The sequence below is a fragment of the Suncus etruscus genome, chromosome 2, assembly GCF_024139225.1.
Source record: "Suncus etruscus isolate mSunEtr1 chromosome 2, mSunEtr1.pri.cur, whole genome shotgun sequence".
In the NCBI taxonomy this organism is placed as follows: Eukaryota; Metazoa; Chordata; class Mammalia; order Eulipotyphla; family Soricidae; genus Suncus; species Suncus etruscus.
Genome location: NC_064849.1, coordinates 17,555,164 through 17,575,797, shown reverse-complemented (window position 1 = coordinate 17,575,797; position 20,634 = coordinate 17,555,164). Strand labels below are relative to the sequence as shown.

At 34.0% G+C, this 20,634-nt stretch overlaps 1 protein-coding gene across 1 annotated transcript in view; it reads right to left on the bottom strand.

Annotated features, from left to right (window-relative positions):
- The window catches only part of UNC13C (unc-13 homolog C), a 278,305-nt gene that overhangs the window by 138,955 nt on the left and 118,716 nt on the right, over window positions 1-20,634 (bottom strand). The gene's annotated exons all lie outside the window — the stretch shown is intronic.

Genomic DNA, 20,634 nt, shown 5'->3' with positions numbered 1-20,634 from the left:
AGTGCCTTACAGCTCCTTGCCATTGCTTAGGCCCCAAGTCTGTATGTTTTAAAAAATAAACTTTAGAGATAATAGACTTTGGAGAGTTAACATAGGATATAAGGCACCTGTGTTTTCTTCAGTTGACCCTAATACCAGTATAGATTCCTAAGCACTGTTAGGGGACACTTCAGAGCACAGTCAGAAATAGTCTCTAAATGTTGCTGAGAATGACCCACTCTCCCCCCAAAATAGTATACTATGAAAAGAATTAGAAAAATAAACTATAATAAATGATTAAGTACCTTACTATTTACAACCTTTTATTGTCTGCGATGATTATGTCTAGTCTTAAGCATTTTTCTTATTTCTTCCTATGAGAAGTTCCTGATTTATTAAAATATAATCATTCCTCTCATCAAACACTGGCATCTTTTCAGCAGCTCCTTTCAGGTTCTTTGATGAATATCCAGCTTACATATAATAATGACAACTGACCTTTGATGGCTGAAGCAGCAGGTACAAGAAACCTAGACGCAACGTCTACATCAGACTGCCCAGAAATATTAGGTCTGGCCATTGTCATACATCTTCCTTATATTTTGTCCCAACATCCAACTCAGTGTTAGAGAAAGCCAGTGATATTCCATAGACTAATCCCACAATTTCTAATGAAGCTAAGCTGCAATGACATCCTACCTGAAGATTTTCAGTATACATTTGTGGTTTGTTTCTTCATTTGCTTGCTTGTTTATTTGGAATGTGGGCTACACTCAGTGATGTTGAGGGTTTAATACTGGCTCTGCTCTCAGGAATCATTCCTGGCTGTTCATGGAGGGCCATAGACTGTACTAGTCAATTCCCTGTACTATTGTTTGTAGAGTTTTATATACTTTTTACTATAAAGTTGTCACAATTCCTTGTCTGTCTTTGGACTTTAACCAAATAAGAGTGATTTTGGCTCTACTTTCTTTGTGATAGCAAATTCTGAAATACCTTTGTCTGTTCTCATTTTGGTTGTCTTCATTTCTAAATATTAAAGTCCTATATCATTCTACTCATTTCAGAGATAAGAAAATTGAAGGCCCTCTTAATTGCTAATTCCTGGTACTAATTTAAAATATAAAGTAGCATTTAAAAACATATTGCACCCCCTTTATATTCTTTATTCCAAGATCTTTCTTATCTATCTATCTATCTATCTATCTATCTATCTATCTATCTATCTATCTATCTATCTATCTATCTATCTATCTATCTATCTATCTATCTATCTATCTAAATATTACTTCTCATTAATAACCCAGCTGGTTTTTATGCTGAGTGATGACTCTTGGACGAGAGGAAAAGATTTCAAGGAATAAATTTATTCAAGCTTATAAATTTCACAAATGAGCTCATAACTGCCACAGTCATCAAGAATCAAAGCATCTGGAGTGAAACAAAGGTGATTCGTCATAGGTGAGAGAGAGATGCCAGAGTTGGAATCAGTTTTATTAGCAAGTAAAAAAAATAGTTTTTAAATCTCAACTCTGCTGAAATTCTGTCAAAAAGTCACAGATGCATCTATGTTGCTATGTCTGCTTTCATTGACATTTAGTTATTAATGCTGAAAAGGATAAAGACATTTACTGCATAGCTGTTTTCTACGAATTAGGAGACAGGCTGTGGCAGTTTAATCTAAAAAGATTGCAAAATAAAACCACCTATAAAGCTCAGAGCTTGAAAATTATTTATTATATAAAGATCCTACATATTTCTACCTCCTTTATTATTGTTATCTCAAAGTATTGCTCAGCTTTTATTTTGGGGGGGTCTTTTAGGGTAACTTCCAAGAGGTGCCAAGGGGCTTTTGGGGGTGATGTAAAGTATCAGCTAGGCTAGGCTTCTGCTTTTGTTTTTAGGATTCAAGCTGCAGATTCCTGAAATATTGGGGAACCATCAAGGCTACTCCAGCAGTACTCAGGGCTTCCACATCCTGTAATGCTACAAGGCCATTAGGATTAGGCTCAGCAATACTTCAGGGGCCACATGGCAGCATGGATTAAACTTAGTTCAACTACATGCAAAGCGGACACACAAACCTCTCTACTATCTCTCTGGCATCAACTACTCAGGTTAAATAGAAGATAAAATTGGAATTTGTCACTTAGGGAATAAAAATGCAAATTAGTTATTGATTAACAAGGCTTATAGCCCTTTCATTAATTAAAAAGTTAGACTAGTGCTAAATGGAAGCATTAGTATTTTTATTTAGTGGCCTAGAAAGCCTCCGTATACATCTTAAACTCTAACATTTTAATGGCTTTCTTTTCAATATGGTGGGAATTGTTTTGTCTTATACATTTATATTTATATATTTATAGATAATATGGATATATATATATTTGCCTTTGACAAAGTTCAATTTATCATTTTGACCTACTTCAAAGATTAATTTTTAAAACTGCTGTCAAAGATATTGTCTTTCTGCACTGCGTTTTACTGACATAGTTACATCACTCTAATTTTTTGTTATGTTTTGTTTTTTTGAGGGTCATACCTGGCAGACCACAGGGGTTATTGCTGGCTCTGCACTCAGAACTTGCTCCTGGCAGGCCATATTGGATGCCAGGGATCAAACCCAGGCTATCCTGGGTCAGCCACATGCAAGGCAAATACCCTACTACTGTCCTATCAGTCCAGCCCCAAGATCACTTAAAATTTAACAACAAATTTGGTGAACTTATTTCAATCAATAAAGCTGAATTCTCTAATGTGCTAAATTTTAATGATTTAAAATTGAATTTAATTTAAATGAGAAACTGTTATCAATCAGAGTTAACTCACTGCAGAGAATATTCTGCCACATTAGTCTTTCTGAGATAACTGAAAAAAATCTATTCAAATTGCCATAATTAATTGTTTACAACCACAGAGGAAATTTTTAGGGGAAAATTGCAATTTGAATAAATAATATAAGAAGAAATATACTGAGAATTAATATATCAGACTATATATACAACTACTGCTCACAAGTATTTTGTAATTTTAAGGATCTTCTATGCTGGATACAGTGAATATCATATTGGAAATATAATCATTAGAAACTCCTTTTGAAGAAACTTTAAATTAGGAAAACTGAAACCACAATATTGTAATCTGAACTTACATGTATAGTTTTGCCTTCTAAAATCCCACTATTCATAGGAAGAATTCACTATTAACTTTTAATTAAGGCAGATAAAAGTCAATACAAGGTTTTTGAAGAGTGGCTCCTTAATGTCAGTATTAGTTATATGTTTGCAAGTTTTGATTCTGTCAAGATAACAAAATAATTCAACTTCTTTGTACCTGAAAGTTTTCCAAGTATTATGATGAAGGATACACTTATATAGTTCATAAGTGTCACTTAAAAGGAAATATGTAATAGGTCATATCTACCATTAACTTTCTATTTCATTTAAGACATCACATCTTTTTTTTGTTTTGTTTTGTTTTTTTGTTTGTTTTTTTGGGCCACACCAGCATTGCTCAGGGGTTACTCCTGGCTGTCTGCTCAGAAATAGCTCCTGGCAGGCACGGGGGACCATATGGGACACCGGGATTCGAACCAACCACCTTTGGTCCTGGATCGGCTGCTTGCAAGGCAAACGCCGCTGTGCTATCTCTCCGGGCCCAAGACATCACATCTTTAAAAGAAGTAATACTGTTTAGATCAAAGACGGTGGACTAAACAACATAACAGATTTCAAATACTCTTGTAGAGAAAAAGATTAAATGATAAGTTGAATCATTGTGTATATCATAAAAGCAAGGACATATAAGAAAAAATAATATATACTACTAATACAACATAAATAAAAATATTTCTCAGCATGAAATGTCTATATATGTTATAAAGTGCCAGGCATATAGTTTTACAAAAAGTACTATAGAAGTGAAATATGAAAATCACCTATATTATACATATTTAATAATAATTGACACATGCCTACATTTTTGTATCACCATTTAAACTGTCAGTCACCCCCAAGTATTTCTTTTTGTTTTGAAGGTTTCTCACTACACCAACCCCATGAAGATCATCTATCATGAGACCTAGCCTCATCATGAAGTTAAATGCATAACTATTGATAACTCTAAAGTACATCTGTGCAGCAGAAATCTAAAATTTATTCATGCTCAATAATTATCACCTTGAGTCTGCTGAACTCAGGTTAAATGTATAAAAATCCAAAACACATTTTTTGGGGGGACCACACCCGTTTGATGCTCAGAGGTTACTCCTGGCTACGTGCTCAGAAATTGCTCCTGGCTGAGAGATCATATGGGATGCCAGGGGAATGGAACTGTGGTCCATCCTAGGTCCCCCAAACACATTTTAACAGAAATTGAATATCCAGGCAAGAAATCTATTTCCAGTTACCTTGAATATAACACAACTAGACAACTGTGTACGTTAAACAGATCCTCAAGGTCTTTAATAATCTTTCATTAAAAAACATGCCTGGGGCCGGGCGGTGGCGCTGGAGGTAAGGTGCCTGCCTTGCCTGCGCTAGCCTAGGACGGACCACGGTTCGATCCCCCGGCGTCCCATATGGTCCCCCAAGAAGCCAGGAGCAACTTCTGAGCGCATAGCCAGGAGTAACCCCTGAGCGTCACAGGGTGTGGCCCAAAAACCAAAAAAAAAAAAAAAAACATGCCTATATTCCTTCCTTCTAACAAACATTAGCAATTACAGAACATGGCAGAAATGACAATATTTTTCCCGGGTGAATTTTTAAGAAAATGGAAACTCGGGCCGGGCAGTGGCGCTAAAGGTAAGGTGCCTGCCTTGCCTGTGCTAGCCTTGGATGGACCGTGGTTCGATCCCCCGGTGTCCCATATGGTCCCCCAAGCCAGAAGCAATTTCTGAGCACATAGCCAGGAGTAACCCCTGAGCGTTACCGGGTGTGGCCCAAAAACCAAAAAAAAAAAAAAAACAAAAAAAAAAACTTTCATAAATAAAAAGCGCCGGGCGGTGGCGCTAAAGGTAAGGTGCCTGCCTTGCCTGTGCTAGCCTTGGACGGACCGCGGTTCGATCCCCCGGTGTCCCATATGGTCCCCCAAGCCAGGAGCAACTTCTGAGGACATAGCCAGGAGTAACCCCTGAGCGTTACCGGGTGTGGCCCAAAAACCAACAAAAAAAAAAAAAAAAAAGAAAATGGAAACTCTAAATCCCTCTTTTGAAATATCTGCTCTTAAAATCCAAACATTAAACCCTAAATATATCCAAACAGCTCCCCTGGAGAGTTCAGTGTGGAGAACTAGAGAAGCTTGTGCAATTCTCAGACTACAGCAAAAACCAGTTCAATAGTTGTGCATCTTGTATATTGGAAGTAGATTCTGCTGTTGTATTCACTGGAACTACATTTGATGAAGATGAATCTGCTTATGCGCAGATGTGCCTAGAGCAAGGTACATTCTTGCTAGTGATTCAAGTTCTAACGTTTTCTCAATGATAGATATAAAGAAAGGAATTTGGGGGGGCCTGAGATATAGTGCAGTGCTAGGGCGATAGCTTTGGACACAGTGGACCCAGGATGGACCTGGTTTCTATGCCCATCGTCCCATATCGTCTCCCAAGCCAGGAGAGATTTCTGAGCACATAGCCAGGAGTAATTCCTGAGTGTAACCAAGTGTGGCCTGCCCAAAACCAAACAAACAAAAAATAATAGAAATTTTAGTGAAAATTAGGTTATGATACCAAAAAAAACAGAATATGTAGCACCTATTTGGAATTTCATAGACAGAATCTAAAAGGAATGCCAGGAGGTTAGTGAAACAGAAAGACTCTGTGATTTATTTTTATATTTGGTTTTTGGGTCACACCCAGCAGCACTCAGGGATTACTCCTGGCTCTAGGCTTAGAAATCGCCCCTGGCAGGCACAGGGGACCATATGGGATGCCAGGATTCGAACCACCGTCCTTATGCATGAAAGGCAAATGCCTTACCTCCATGCTATCTCTCCGGCAAAAGGATAAATATTAAAATCTAGTTTGTTATTTATTGAAACTTTGGGAACATTGTTTCTGGCAGAAACAAATATTAAAAAAAATAAGCAATGTTAACAGGGAGATATAGCAAAAAAGATAAATTTACGAACTGGTTCCCCGTACCATGTAAAGAAAGTCATACTAGGAGACAGAGATGAACTATCCAATGAATCATTTTCAATTAAAGGGACTTTATTAAAGAATGTGGGAGATGGAGCAGCCAAGACTTCCTAGGTTAAAAAAGTAAAACTACCTTATCTTTATTTAGTTTTTGTTTTTTGGGGGATCACACCCGGCAGTACTTAGGGATTACTCCTGACTCTGTACTCAAAAAATTGTTCCTGGCAGGCACAGGGGACCAAATGGGATGCTGGGATTCGAACCACCATCCATCCTAAATTGGCCTCCTGCAAGGAAAACGCCCTACCTCTGTGCTACCTCTCCAGTCTCAACTGCCTTATCTTTAATATCAGTAAAATATAAGCTATTTAAAGAAATAACTTTAATGATATGACTTTGTGATATGACTATAGACCTTCACAATGTCTTTGTACAAAGCAACTATTTTGACTTTTATAAAGATTTAATATGCAATTGGGATAATTCTAAGAATATGAATAAAATTTCTTTTAGAACCTTTCTACTCAAAAGGAGATGACTTTATTACAGATATGTCATAAGGTTCATTTTATCTAGATGATTAGACTTCCATAAATTTTAATAATGTAGTACTTGCAATCCATGGCTTTTAAAAAAAGGTAATTAAGTTTTGTTGCAAAAGAAAACATAGTATTTCTTTTGTTAATAGGTATGAAAACAAATGAATTAATGAAATTCGTTCATAATTGGATGGATATGGAGATTATGATACTTAATGAAATGAATCATAGAAATAGATATAGAACAATCTCATTCATTTTGGGATATTAAAAAAGATAGTCTAGTAATAATATCCAGAGACACAGAGATGAGAGCCAGGTGAAACAGTTCATGGTAGGAAGCTTGCCACAATAGTCATGTAGTACATGAAGGTAGGTCACAGAAGGGAGCACTGTAATAATAATTTACTGGAAATGATCACTCTGGAAATAATCTGGTACTAAAAAGCGATATGATATGCATGGGTATCTCTTAATGAACAACAGCGCAAACAACAGTGTCTAAAATGGAAATAAAAGAAAGAAAAAGAAATATGGAAAAGAAAAATCTCTTCTCCCAGAAGCTGGCAGTTGGAAGGACATTGGTGGTGGGAAATTTGCAATGGTGAAGTATTCTGTATATTGTATGACTGAAATTCATCATGAACAAATTTGTAACTATGATAAAACTCAACTATATTATCAACAGCCTTGGAACCACTGTGTTTAAATAAAGTAATTAAATTAATTGAAGGAAATGACATCTATGTCTTCAAGTGTTCTACCTATGATTTACTTAATGAACTTAATGTATTCAGGTCTAATCTCAAAGGCTTTAATCTACTTTGAATTGACTTTTGTGTAACATGTGGTATATGGTTCTATAATTTCTTACACCTGATTATCCAAGTGTTTCAGCACAATTTGTTGAAGAGACTGTTTTCTATTTCAAGTTCTTGGTTCTTTGTCAACGATTGACCATATACATGGGGGTTTGTGACCGGATATTCTATTCTGATCCATTGGTGTGGAAGTCTGTCTTTGTTCTAATACCATAGTAGTTTGGTCATTTTAGCTTTGAAGTAGAGCTTCAAATTAGGTAATGAGATATCTCCCAGTTTCTTGTTTTTCAATATGGCTTTTGCTATCCTAGGTCTTTTATGGTTTCACACAAACTTTATAATTAATTGTGATAAGTCCTTGAAAGACATTGAAATCCAAATTTGAATTTGAACAGGGCTTGCATCAAATTTAGTATTTTTGGTAAAATTATCATTTTGATAATATTCGACCCATGAGCATGGAACATTTTTCCATTTCCTTATGTCTTCTTCAATTTCTTTTGTAAGTATTTTGACATTTTCATCGTGTAGGTCTCTCACCTCCCTTGTTATTTTGATTCCTAGATACTTGATAGTTTTAGACACTATTTTAAAATGAGTTAGACTCTTCAATGACAGGACATCAATGTCAAGAACTATAACATTAAATGTGAGTAAATGGGACTACATCAAACTAAAAAGTTTCTGTATTACAAAAGAAACATAGGCTAAAACTAGAAGAGAGGTAACTAAATGAGAGAAAAAAATTTACACTTAACACATCAGTAAAGGTTTGATATCTAGGATATACAAAGTACTCAGAAAGGTTATCTCTCCAAAACCTAAAATCTCCATCGCTAAATAGGAAGAAAAAATGAACAGACTTTAGTCCGAGTAAGACAAACAGATGACCAACAGGCACATAAAAAAGTTCATCATCAAGATCAACAATCAAGACAACAATGAGATATCATCTTATACCAGTGAAGTGACACATATCAAAAATACTGGGGACAATCTCTGTTATTCGGGTTGTCCTGAGAAAGGAACTCTCATTGACTGCTGGTGAGAATGCTCCTGGTCCAATCCCTATGGAAAACAGTATGGACGTTCTCAGTAAATTTGTATTTGAGCTTTCATTTAACCGAACAATCCCACTTTTGGGTCTCTATCTCCTGGACAGAAAAATAATTATCCAAAAGGATGTATGCACACTGCTACTCATTGCAGTAGCACTCAGTACAATAACTAAGACTAGGAATCAACCTTGATATCAAAATAGGTGAGTGGATCATGATATTGTGATACATATATACAATGGAATACTACATAACTCTAAGGAATGATGCATTTATTTATTTGTTGCAACATAGACGAAACTGAAATATATTGTGTTAAATGAAGTAAGTAAGAAGAAGGATAAAAATACAGATTTTACTAATATATGGTATTTAAAATAACTCTTTAAATTTCCATGAATAAGAAACAGACTAGATGACTATTCAATATACTAAAAACAAAATTGAACAAATCTCTCCAGTGATACACTATAATATTAAGTATTATAATATACACATACACACAATTGTATAAAATGACCAGGCACTATTTAGTGAAATCAAGTATGAAAGTTTTCTAATTCTATGTAATTCTACTTCTAAGTTTATATTATAAAGAATCTTGTACTTATTTTCTAGTAAAAAAATACACATTTAGAAAAGTTTCTAATATTCATAATTTCCCAAACTGCTGAGTTTAAGTGATCTATCATATATTCTGATTATATCCTCTTTCAAGTGTTTAGTTCTAGGAATTTATCTGAAAAAATAGAAAGTCTCACTCAAATTCTTGATTTCAGATCAGTATTCATGAACGATTTTTGCTATAGTACTAAATTTTACTTACTTTGCCTCACTAGAGATAATTTGTTGATGGACCATCAGCTCTCACTTTCCAATACGACTTACTAAGGCTTTAGGTACAGTTATATTATAAGTCGTCTTCTAAAGTACATAATCCTATCAGTCTTAATTCCTTAAAGGGATATCACTTCAATGCTATATTGTTCAATACATAGCTATATATGGCTATATAATTTTTGGGTTTTGTTTATGGTTTGATTTTTGAGCTACAGCAGGCTGTATTCAGGTCTTATTCCTGACTATATGCTTACTGATTACTCCTTGTTGGTTTAGGGGACTATATGGGGTACCTAGGGGTTGAATTTAGGTAGGCTGTGTGGAAGGCAAGCACCCTCCCATTATATTATTGTTAATGTTCCAATATATTTTTATGTTTAAATAAAATCAATTACATTACAGAAAAGTCATTGAAAAGCACCTAAATTTGCTGAAACAAGAGAGAAAGAGGGGGATTACAACAGACATTCTATAAATACAAAAGGTCTTATCAGATTATTAAGATTAGTGATATATGGGGCCGGAATTATACAGATGAACTGGATTCAATCTCAGGCATCCTGTTTGATCCCCTACACCCAATCAGAAGTGCTTATTAAACTCAAAGTGAGTACCACTTGGGGTTACCCCAAACCAACTCTCCCTGAAAAAAAAAAAAACTCTATGCAATTAAGTTAGAGAAACTAAAAGAAATAGATGAATTATTCTCAAGATTAAATCAGAAGAATGAAGAAAAATAAATATATTAATTATAATTAATAAAAATAAAATAACAGTTAAAATATCCACTACTTGTGATGTTTGTAGTGGTGAAACCATGTTCATGATAAGCCATTATTAATAGGAGCTGAAGAATGCATGAATCTATATCCTAGATGTCTAAAAGAGATCCTCCAAAAACCACCCCAAGTATTATTCTATTCACAATGATGAAAAGTATCATGATAGAATATTGAAAACAGCAAGAAAAATAGAAAAATATACATCACATACCATCCTTGAGATTTAGATTTACAGATTTATCACAGCATTGATTCAAGTCCAAGGTAGTGGTGCAATATTGAAAAAAAACTCAATGAAACAAATAGCTCCCCAAGAATACTTCACACTCATTCAGGTTTGAAAAAAAAAAAGATGCACAGCTTCACAGATAAAAATAGCTCAGGAATTATACATACTCAAAATAGACTTAAAAGAATTGAAAGGTGTACTTAAGACAAGACAATCCCCACAAGCACAACATCTAGAAAAAGATGGCTCAAAATTCCATGACAAACATTTCTCTAATTACCAATAAAATTGAGAATAAATTAAGAGACATAGTGTTCCAAAATAGATAAGTCAATCGAATCCAACATTTTTCTCTTTGCAAGAAACATATTTTAATAGTCAAAGCAAACTCAGACTAAAAGTCAGACTTTGGAAGACAATCATTCAACCAACAACTTCCTTCAAAACTGTGGGGTAGCCATACTTATATCTGATGGCATAAACTGTAGGTGCAAAACAATTATAAAAAAACAGAGAGGGTGGGCCGGAGGGATAGCATGGAGGTAAGGCATTTGCCTTGCATGAAGAAGGACAGTGGTTTGAACCCCAGCATCCCATATGGTCCCCTGAGCCCTCCAGGGGCAATTTCTGAGTGTAGAGCCAGGAATAGGTCCTGAGCACTGCTGGGTGTGACCCAAAAACCAAAAAACAAAACAAACAAATAAACAAAAAAACCCAAAACAAACAGAGAGGTTAATTTCACAATAATCAAGAGATATGTAACTCATGAAGAAATCATGTTCCTAACCATATAATAGATCCAAGGTGATGACAGCAAAATATTTAAAAAGTTGCTAGCAGACTTGAAGAAAGACATCAACAGAAATACAATAGTAGTTGGACTTCAACACTGGTTGCTCATCTCTTGAAAAAGCAACTATACTGAAAGTCAACAAGAATGTACTATCTTTGAAGGAATAATGGAAGACAGGGGTTTATAAATTATAAAAATTATTTTATAATTTTAGGGAGTTTATATCTAAGTAGCTAAATGTACATTCTTCTCCAATGAATATGAGGCATTCTCCAAAAGAGAACACATGCTAGGCCACAAAGCATACCTCCATAAAATCAAGAGGATAGAAATTATATCAACTATACTCTTAGATCATGATGCACCAAAAATAGAGTGAATTACAAACAGAAATGGAGAAATAACTTTAACACCTAAAATTACTCACTACTGAATAGTCATTTGGTCAGAGAGAAAATCAAAGAAGAAATCAAAAGATTCCTATGAATAAATGAGAATAAACACATAAATTATTAAAAATATGTAGAGCACAGCAAAAGCAATAATAAAGGAAAAGTGTTATAGTTTTGGAAGGTATCATCAGGATGGAAGAAAGTGGTTACATAATTAACTTAATGACACAGCTCAAGCAATTGAAAAATGGCCTAAAATTGAGCAGAAAGCAGGTGGGAAGGAAGAAAAAATAAAATATAAAGTGGAAATTAATGAATTGGAAGCCCTCCCAAAAATCAAAGAGATAAATCAAAGCAAGAGTTGTTTCTTTGAAGAAATAATTAAGATTAATAAACTACTAGCAAGACTCACAAGAGAGAAAGAGAGAGCTTTAATAAATCAAAGCAGATGTGAAAGGAGGGATATCACAACAGATATCACAACAGAAATTCAAAGAGTAAATTGATTGAGCCAACAAGGTTGAGCTCCCAAGATTGATGCAGATTGCCTGTACTAACATTTCACTATTAAAATTCAAATGGTAATCAAAAGGCTTTCAATTACAAAAGCCTTGGCCTAAATGGATTCACTAGTGAATTCTTTCAAACATTGAAAGATAATCTCTTGTTAGACTCTTCCAGGAAACTGAAGAAACGGAAACACACCTAAACAGTTTCTATGATGGTAACATCACCCTGAAACCAAAAGCAGAGGAGAAAACACAAAAAATTAATAATTATAGGAACACAGATGCAAAATTCTTAAACAAAATACCAGCAAATAGAATCCAAAAATTCATCAAAAAGATAATACATCCTTACCAAGTAGGATTCATCCCATTTATTCAAAGATATTTAAACTTATGCAGGTCAATAAATATAATATACCATATGAATAAAATAAAAATAAAATCATGATCATAATAACAGAAGCAATGAAAGCATTTAATAAGGTCATGAACCCCTTCATGATAGAATTCCCAGCAAGATGGGATTTAAAGGAACTTTCCTCAATATAGTCAAAGCCCCTTAACACAAGTCCATGGCAAACATATTCAGTGGGAGAAAATTAAAAGCCTTTTCTCTAAATCTGGTACAAGAGAAGGTTTTCTACTCTTTTCACTTCTGTTCAATATAGTAGTACTGGAAGTACATGCTATAGCAATTAGGCAAGAAAAACATCAAAGGCATTCATACAGGGATGAAAGTAGTCAAGTTCTCACTGTGGATGGTGTGATACATTTATACATGTATCTACATGTTTATACATAACATACGTATATTTTTAGAAAAATTATTTATATTTCTATATACAAATAAGTAAAGATACATCAGATACTTCTCATAAGAGATATATAATTTAGAAATTAAGATACAAAAGATATCAAATAAATTCCATTTAAAATTGTGACTGATAATCAAGGGCATTGGAATCAACTTAACTTACGAGGGCAAAACCTATACAAAGAAAACTACAAACATTGATGCAAGATAAAAAAAGGACACAAGGAAATGTAGCCAAGTCCCCAGCTTATGTATTGGAAGAATTAACATCATTAAAATGGTAATATTTCACAAAGCACTGTAAATATTTAATACAACCCCAATAAGAATACACAAGATATTTTTCAAAGAAATAGATAAAATCTCATGATATTCATATGGAACAATAAACTACCATAAATGGCATGAACAATTCTTTGGAAAAGAAGATGGGAAGTATCATTTTCCCTAATTTTAAAATGTACTATAAAAAAGTAGTCTCTTAAAGAGCTTAGTTAGACATAACTTGTAAAATTTCTTGTCATTTTTAAATGCACATAATCCATCTTTTACTTTGTGCTTCTTATCTCTGTATTGTATAGACTAACACAAAAGTCACATTTACATGTTTTTCTGCTTAAATCATCATATAAAGATTTTCATTTAGATAAATTTTAATGTAATAGTTTATTAAAATTAAAATCTTAAGCAATAAAATTTTGTTCTCATGTGAAAAAATGGACCTTCAATTTAATAGAATGGACTTGATTATTCTGAGATTAACCCTCAGGTATATGGTCAATAAATATTTAATAAATGATCAAGAAATAAGGAGAGGAAGAAAAACATCAACAATTGTGTTGGCCAGACTGGTAAACTACTAGCAAAATAAGTGAACTCAGACCTCTCTTTAATGCTACACACAAAATTTGAATCAAAATGGATTAAAGACTTGAAACCATAGGTATATAGATAGAACACTACTGAGCAAGCAAGAAGAACCTAAGAGATACAAATGAGACGACATTAAATTAAGAAGCTTTTGCTCCAAAAAGGAAATGATGACTAGGGTACAAAGACTTCTCACAGAATGGAAGAAACTATTCATTCAACATCCATTTAATAAGAAGTTAATATCTCTAAGATATATAAGGCACTTGTAGAACTTAACAAGAATAAAACATCTAACCTCAGACAAGTTAGTAAATATATACAACAAATTTTAGATTAGTTAAGTATGTATATCATATTGTAAAATTAGTAACTTACCTTGTTCATTAAAGTACTATACAGATGAAAAATGAATGTGAAATGGGGAGTATGTTCATTTAATTGGACAAAGGGCCTCTCATCTACATATTTTTAATGCTTATAATCATCTCAAATGGAAATAATTTTGATTAAAAGCTATTATATTTTTTGGATGGAGCTATAGCACAGTGGCAAGGGTGTTTGCCTTACATGTGGCCAATCAGGGTTTGATCTCTGGCTTCTCAGATGGTCCTGATCCTGCTGTGTGATTTCTGAGCACAGAGCCAGGAGAAAACTCAAGCACAGATGGGTGTGGCCCAAAAAAGCAAAAAAGAAAATCTATTACATTTTAATAAAAAATCACAAATAAAAATTAATTTAAAATCATTATAGATATTTTATGTTTCCTCATACCTATGAGAAATGTTGGTACATATATCTTATCCATATAATAAAGTTGATAGATTCATGATATACAACAAAAGCCATTAAGTTGTAAATAGCTTGGAAACATAAATTTATACATTACTGCAAGTTAAACTGTCAGTTTACAAATTAGAATGATCAGTATGAAAATACCAAATTTTTTTTTGTTAAAAGTAATGCAGACACACATTTCAGAATTATCATTTGTGTGACTAAAGGCATATTCTTGATAAAAGTGTCAGATGTCTCATAATTGGAGTTTGGGGTTTCAGTGGTGACTTAAAGATTTCAAGTCTCATTTATCTTTAGAAGTAAGGACATGGGAGCAAACTATGTCTATATGTTTAAATGTCTATATTTACTATGATATTTATTAATTTTATGCAGTAAAAGAAGTCACTTGCAGGATTTCAAAGTTCTAAAATTTAGGTCAGATTTAACAAAACTGTTGCCTTAACCTTTGTAGAAAGGTGATATTTAAATGAAAATTTAAAGAATTAGTAGGTTTGGAAATTGGAGTAAGCGACAGGAGAGCACTATAAAAAGAGATAAGGCAGGCGGTAAATATGAACCAATAAAAGAAAGAAATATCTTGTTGCTTGAATAGTAGGAGTGTTGTGAGGATGGCATAATTTCTAGATTTTAAATAGTAGCTATAATGATAACTACTCTGAAAATTTTTAATGTGACTTTGAAAGTCAAATAAGTAATTGTCAATCCATGGAAAATCTGAAAATTAGAAGATTCCATGATTTATAAGGTTGATTATATCCATAAGATTTAATGATAAACATTCAGTATTTCTGAGAAGATAGACATTTCATATCCCAGCAAAATCTGATCTGCCTGACCTTTAAGGAATTGGTAGCAGCTTTGGTTTAATACAGACTTTCATTGCTTTGAATCCCTTGATGATTTGATATATACAAACATCCAATTGAGAACTGTCAAAGTATCCTAAAAGATAGGTTAGCCAGTCACTATTAAATAAAGAAAAATGTCTTTCATAAATTTTCTGTAAGACAACTGTGAAATATCAGGCACACTGCAATGATAAAACAAGGTCCATTTTCAAGATGTTGAACAGAAAATCACTTTCTCTGTCCCTGTGTGTGCTAGTGGTTACTTCCAGATCTAGAATCAAAATTCAAATCATCATCTTGGATAAGTTAATTGTTTTGAACAATTAAAACATAGCATTCACTATTTTATGATGAAAATATTGTAAAACCAAGATACAAAATAAAATCAAGGACCATTTCAAGCTACAAATTATGTGTTAAAGTCCACATCAATGTATTATAACAAAATATTTTCAGAGACAGACCTAGCATTGGGTATCTGACATTGAAGTGAAAAGTGTATCTCAGACAAAACACAAAGCAGAATTAATTGTTTTTTGGTATTTGGGTCACACCAGCAGTGCTCAGGAGTTACTTCTGGCTCTACACTCAGAAATCGCTCCTGGCAGGCTCAGGGGACCATATTGGATACTGGGATTCGAACCACAGTCCTTCTACATGCAAGGCAAATGCCCTATTTTCATGCCATCTCTCCAGCCCAACACAAAGCAGAATTAAAAATACATGATATTAGGGGAGAGGGCAGGTGAAATCTGGGAACATTGGTGGCAGAAAATGTGTAGTGGTGATGGAATGGGTGGTGGATATTGTATGACTTAAACTTAGTCATGAACAATTTTGTAAATGTGTATTTCATGGCAATTCAATTAAATAATTTATTTAAAAATATGTATCTGTAAGGGAAATCTGGAAGGGCTAAAAATAGGTACTTAAGCTGCCAACTTCACAACATTTTCCCATACTATAAAACAAAATCTGTGATACTGCAGTAGAAAACACAGCAAAAGTATGTGTTGTTAACACATCGACAATACATTCTGAATGGAGAACAATTCTAAAAACACTTAAAATAAAACAAACATTTTTATTATCTAAGGGAGAGATGCTTGATTTTAAGGGTCATGGATAAAAAGAAGAAAAACCTAATACATATAGAAAAAACCCTATTGTTTTTTTTTTATTATAGTCAACTATGTTCTCCTAAAAGACTTTTCTTAAGGTGTTGCAAAGGTGATGCAAGTTGGCCATGCGTATTTCTTCTTTGTCAAAGTGTCTGTTCATTTCTTCTCCCCAAAATGTTCCACATCACTAATCATCAGGGAGATGCAAATCAAAACAACGATGAGATACCACCTCACACCCCAGAGAATGGCACACATCACAAAGAATGAGAATAAACAGTGTTGGCGGGGATGTGGAGAGAAAGGAACTCTTATCCACTGCTGGTGGGAATGCTGTCTAGTTCAACCTTTATGGAAAGCGATATGGAGATTCCTCCAAAAACTGGAAATCGAGCTCCCATACGATCCAGCTATACCACTCCTAGGAATATACCCTAGGAACACAAAAATACAATACAAAAACCCCTTCCTTACACCTATATTCATTGCAGCTCTATTTACCATAGCAAGACTCTGGAAACAACCAAGATGCCCTTCAACAGACGAATGGCTAAAGAAACTGTGGTACATATACACAATGGAATATTATGCAGCTGTCAGGAGAGATGAAGTCATGAAATTTTCCTATACATGGATGTACATGGAATCTATTATGCTGAGTGAAATAAGTCAGAGAGAGAGAGAAAAACGCAGAATGGTCTCACTCATCTATGGGTTTTAAGAAAAATGAAAGACACCCTTGTAATAATAATTTTCAGACACAAAAGAGAAAAGAGCTGGAAGTTCCAGCTCACCTCAGGAAGCTCACCACAAAGAGTGATGAGTTTAGTTAGAGAAATAACTACATTTTGAACTGTCCTAATATTGAGAATGTATGAGGGAAATGTAGAGCCTGTTTAGGGTACAGGCGGGGGTTGGGTGGGGAGGAGGGAGATTTGGGACTTGGGTGATGGGAATGTTGCACTGGTGATGGGTGGTGTTCCTTTTATGACTGAAACCCAAACACAATCATGTATGTAATCAAGGTGTTTAAATAAAATAAAATTATGCATTAAAAAAAAATTATTTTCAACCTGAGCTCTCATCATGTTGAAGCTGCCTGATTCAATTTTTTGTCTCAATGTAAGAATCATTGTTAAAAACACAAATGTCTCTGAGTCTCCTTTTTGCTATCAGTGCTTTCCAAATAAGACAAAATTAGAACCATGAAATAAAATGATGTTGAGCTGTCAAAAAAAAAAAAAAAAAAAAAAAAAGGTGATGCAAGTTAGCATACCACTAAATATTTTTATTTATTTACTTTATTATATTTTAAGTAACATTGATACAATAATGCCAACAATAATAATGTACCAAATTATTGCATAACCTCTCCAAAATGCCCAGAGCCCTTTGCCACCACACTCATGTCAGCTCTTGACTGATTATAATTTCTCTCTATGGAAGTCCACTTCTTTTTTTTAATAAGTCTTGTAATGACAAACCCTTACCCTTGGATTACAACATAAAATGTTTAAATGTGTAATTGAAGAGTATACATTTCTCTGTCCTTAACAAAATCTAATATTTTTATAATATAATAAGATAATAAATCCACGTACTAACCAATCTTCTAAAAAAGTAGTTTGACTGAAGTTTTGGGGTTTTGGGAAGGTTGGTTTTTGGGTCACACCCAGTGACGCTCAGGGGTCACTTCTGGCTATGCACTCAGAAATTGGTCCTGGCTTGGGGGTCCCTATGGGTTGATGACAGGGGATTGAACCGAGGACTGTCCTTAATCAGTCTCATGCGAGGCAAATGCCCTACTGCTGAGCTATCGCTCCGGCCCCTAAGTGAAGATTTTATAAAGACTTTGTACTAAGATGTTACTCACAACGATGCTGCTGCTATCAAGTCAAATTTTGCTGGGGACAATGCAGCTGGTAGCCATACATAGAGTGATCAATCAGAAAAAACTTGCTCGGGTTCTTTGATAGTTGACTGTCCCAGGAGGCATTGCTTGACATATGTCAGATTGCTCTTCCAATTGCTCTCACAAGTTATTAGACAACATAAAGAATATTTTTGAAAGTAAATCTTTCAACTAAAAAGAAAGATATTTTAGAGAATCTCTCTTTCCCAAGATATTGTGAAGAGAAGACTTTCAATGGCCCACTGGAAGAATGACTTGAAGGTAAAGGTCTCAGGAGATCACAGCATTTCAGTGAAACCAGAAATAAATAGAGATAAAAAGAATGAGAAGACCAACCCAACAGCCTGCACTGTGGTCAATTTCTCAAGCTGTGATAAGGAATATATAGCAATGGAAGTTCCTCTGGTAGACAAAGAAAAAAAATATTCAAAATCCCCCATAGAAGTGTGAAGAAAAAAAATGTGCCATCTTAATGGCTACAGCCTATGTTACTCTGGAAAGGTTTCACGTGTCAGTAATAGTTTGAAGAGAAGTTGTGACTCAGTTGGGTTATTCTTATAAGCAGCTCAAAGTAATTCTAGCATTCTCCTCCTTTTAGGTGGGTCAGAAGCAGAAATATTAGCATTTATTTTCTTTCTATTTACTGATATACTGGGATTTAAAAATTGTTAATGACAATTTCATGCTTGCATTGTTATAATACGACACCCCTGAAGTTTCTTCTTCCTTTCATGTATGTCCCCAAGACCCTTTTCACTTAATCTCCATCCCTGTAAAAACAGTTTAGGGAGACAACTCTCCAGTTCTGTTGCCTTTGCCTATTTATTGCTTCCTCACCATGTATTTTTATACCACATAATAAGAGGGATAATTTTGTATCTTTCCCTTTGACTCACTCAAAGGAAAATAGTAAGATGCTCTCTATATTCACCCTAGATCAACCTATAAGGTGGAGAATTGTATGGTTTAGTCTTTTCTTTCTTATAGCTGCATAATATTCCATCGTATATATGTACCACAACTTCTTAATTCATTCCTCCATAGTTTAGCACTTTATATGTTTAAATATATTGGATATTTTAATAAGAATTGCATTGAACATAGGTGTTAATATATCTTTTTGAATCATTCGAATAATATCACAAGAAGTGATATTGCAGATGAATGGAAGTTCTATTAATACTTTATTGAGAAATTTGCATAAAATTTCTACAAAGGTTGAACCAGGTGGTATGAGGGTTTCTTTTCTCACCACATTTTCAAAACACTTAATATTTACATAAATTTTGATGTAAGCTACTGTCATTAGTATGAGGTAATGTCTCACTATTGTTTCAATTAAATTTACTAAATAGTAAGTACAATTAATATTTTTATATGTCTATAAGCCTTTAGTTTGTCTTCTTTGATCAAGTGTCTGGTAATGTTATTGGTTGTTTTATTGAGCTTAATGTGCGTTTTATAAATCTTGAATTTATTTGATGCATTGTGTGCAGATATTTCCTCCCATTCAGTTGGTTGCTCATTTGTTTTATCTTGATTTTTTATTTGATGTAGACCCATGGTCAATTTTTTCTTTTATTGTCTGTCTTAGTGGCCAACTTACTGAAGACTCTCTGGGATCCATTTACTGGATATCTTACCCATGTTTGTTCTGTTTATGTTATGATGAATGCATTTCATGGATTTTGGTCTACTCTCAAAATTTTTAATCCAGTCTGAATTAATTTTAGTGGATTAAGTTTCATTTCATTTCAGACATTGGTCATCCAGTTTTCCTTCCACATAATTTGTTTTAAGTGTCTGGTCTTCACTTCATTCAATTTCTCCAGTAGCTTTATAGTTCATTTTTACTAGGGTTAATAGCTAGCTACTATTTCATAACTCTTGTCTTCCCCATCTTAGCATTCTGTAGAGTTTTATGGTTCCATAGAACTCTTTCATAGTAGAGTTTGTTTCAAGTTCCTGAAAAAATATTTTAAAAATATATAGGGACTGTACTGAATATGTATAATACTTTGGATAAGAGGGTTCATTTTAACAAAGTTGATTGCTCCAATCCATAGGCATCCCACTATTTTGTTGTTTATTACTACATCCACAAAAGTATTAACTAGGAATCATTCACAATAATCACAGGATTATTGTTTTATTGGCTAGACACATATTATATTGAAAAAAGTTATT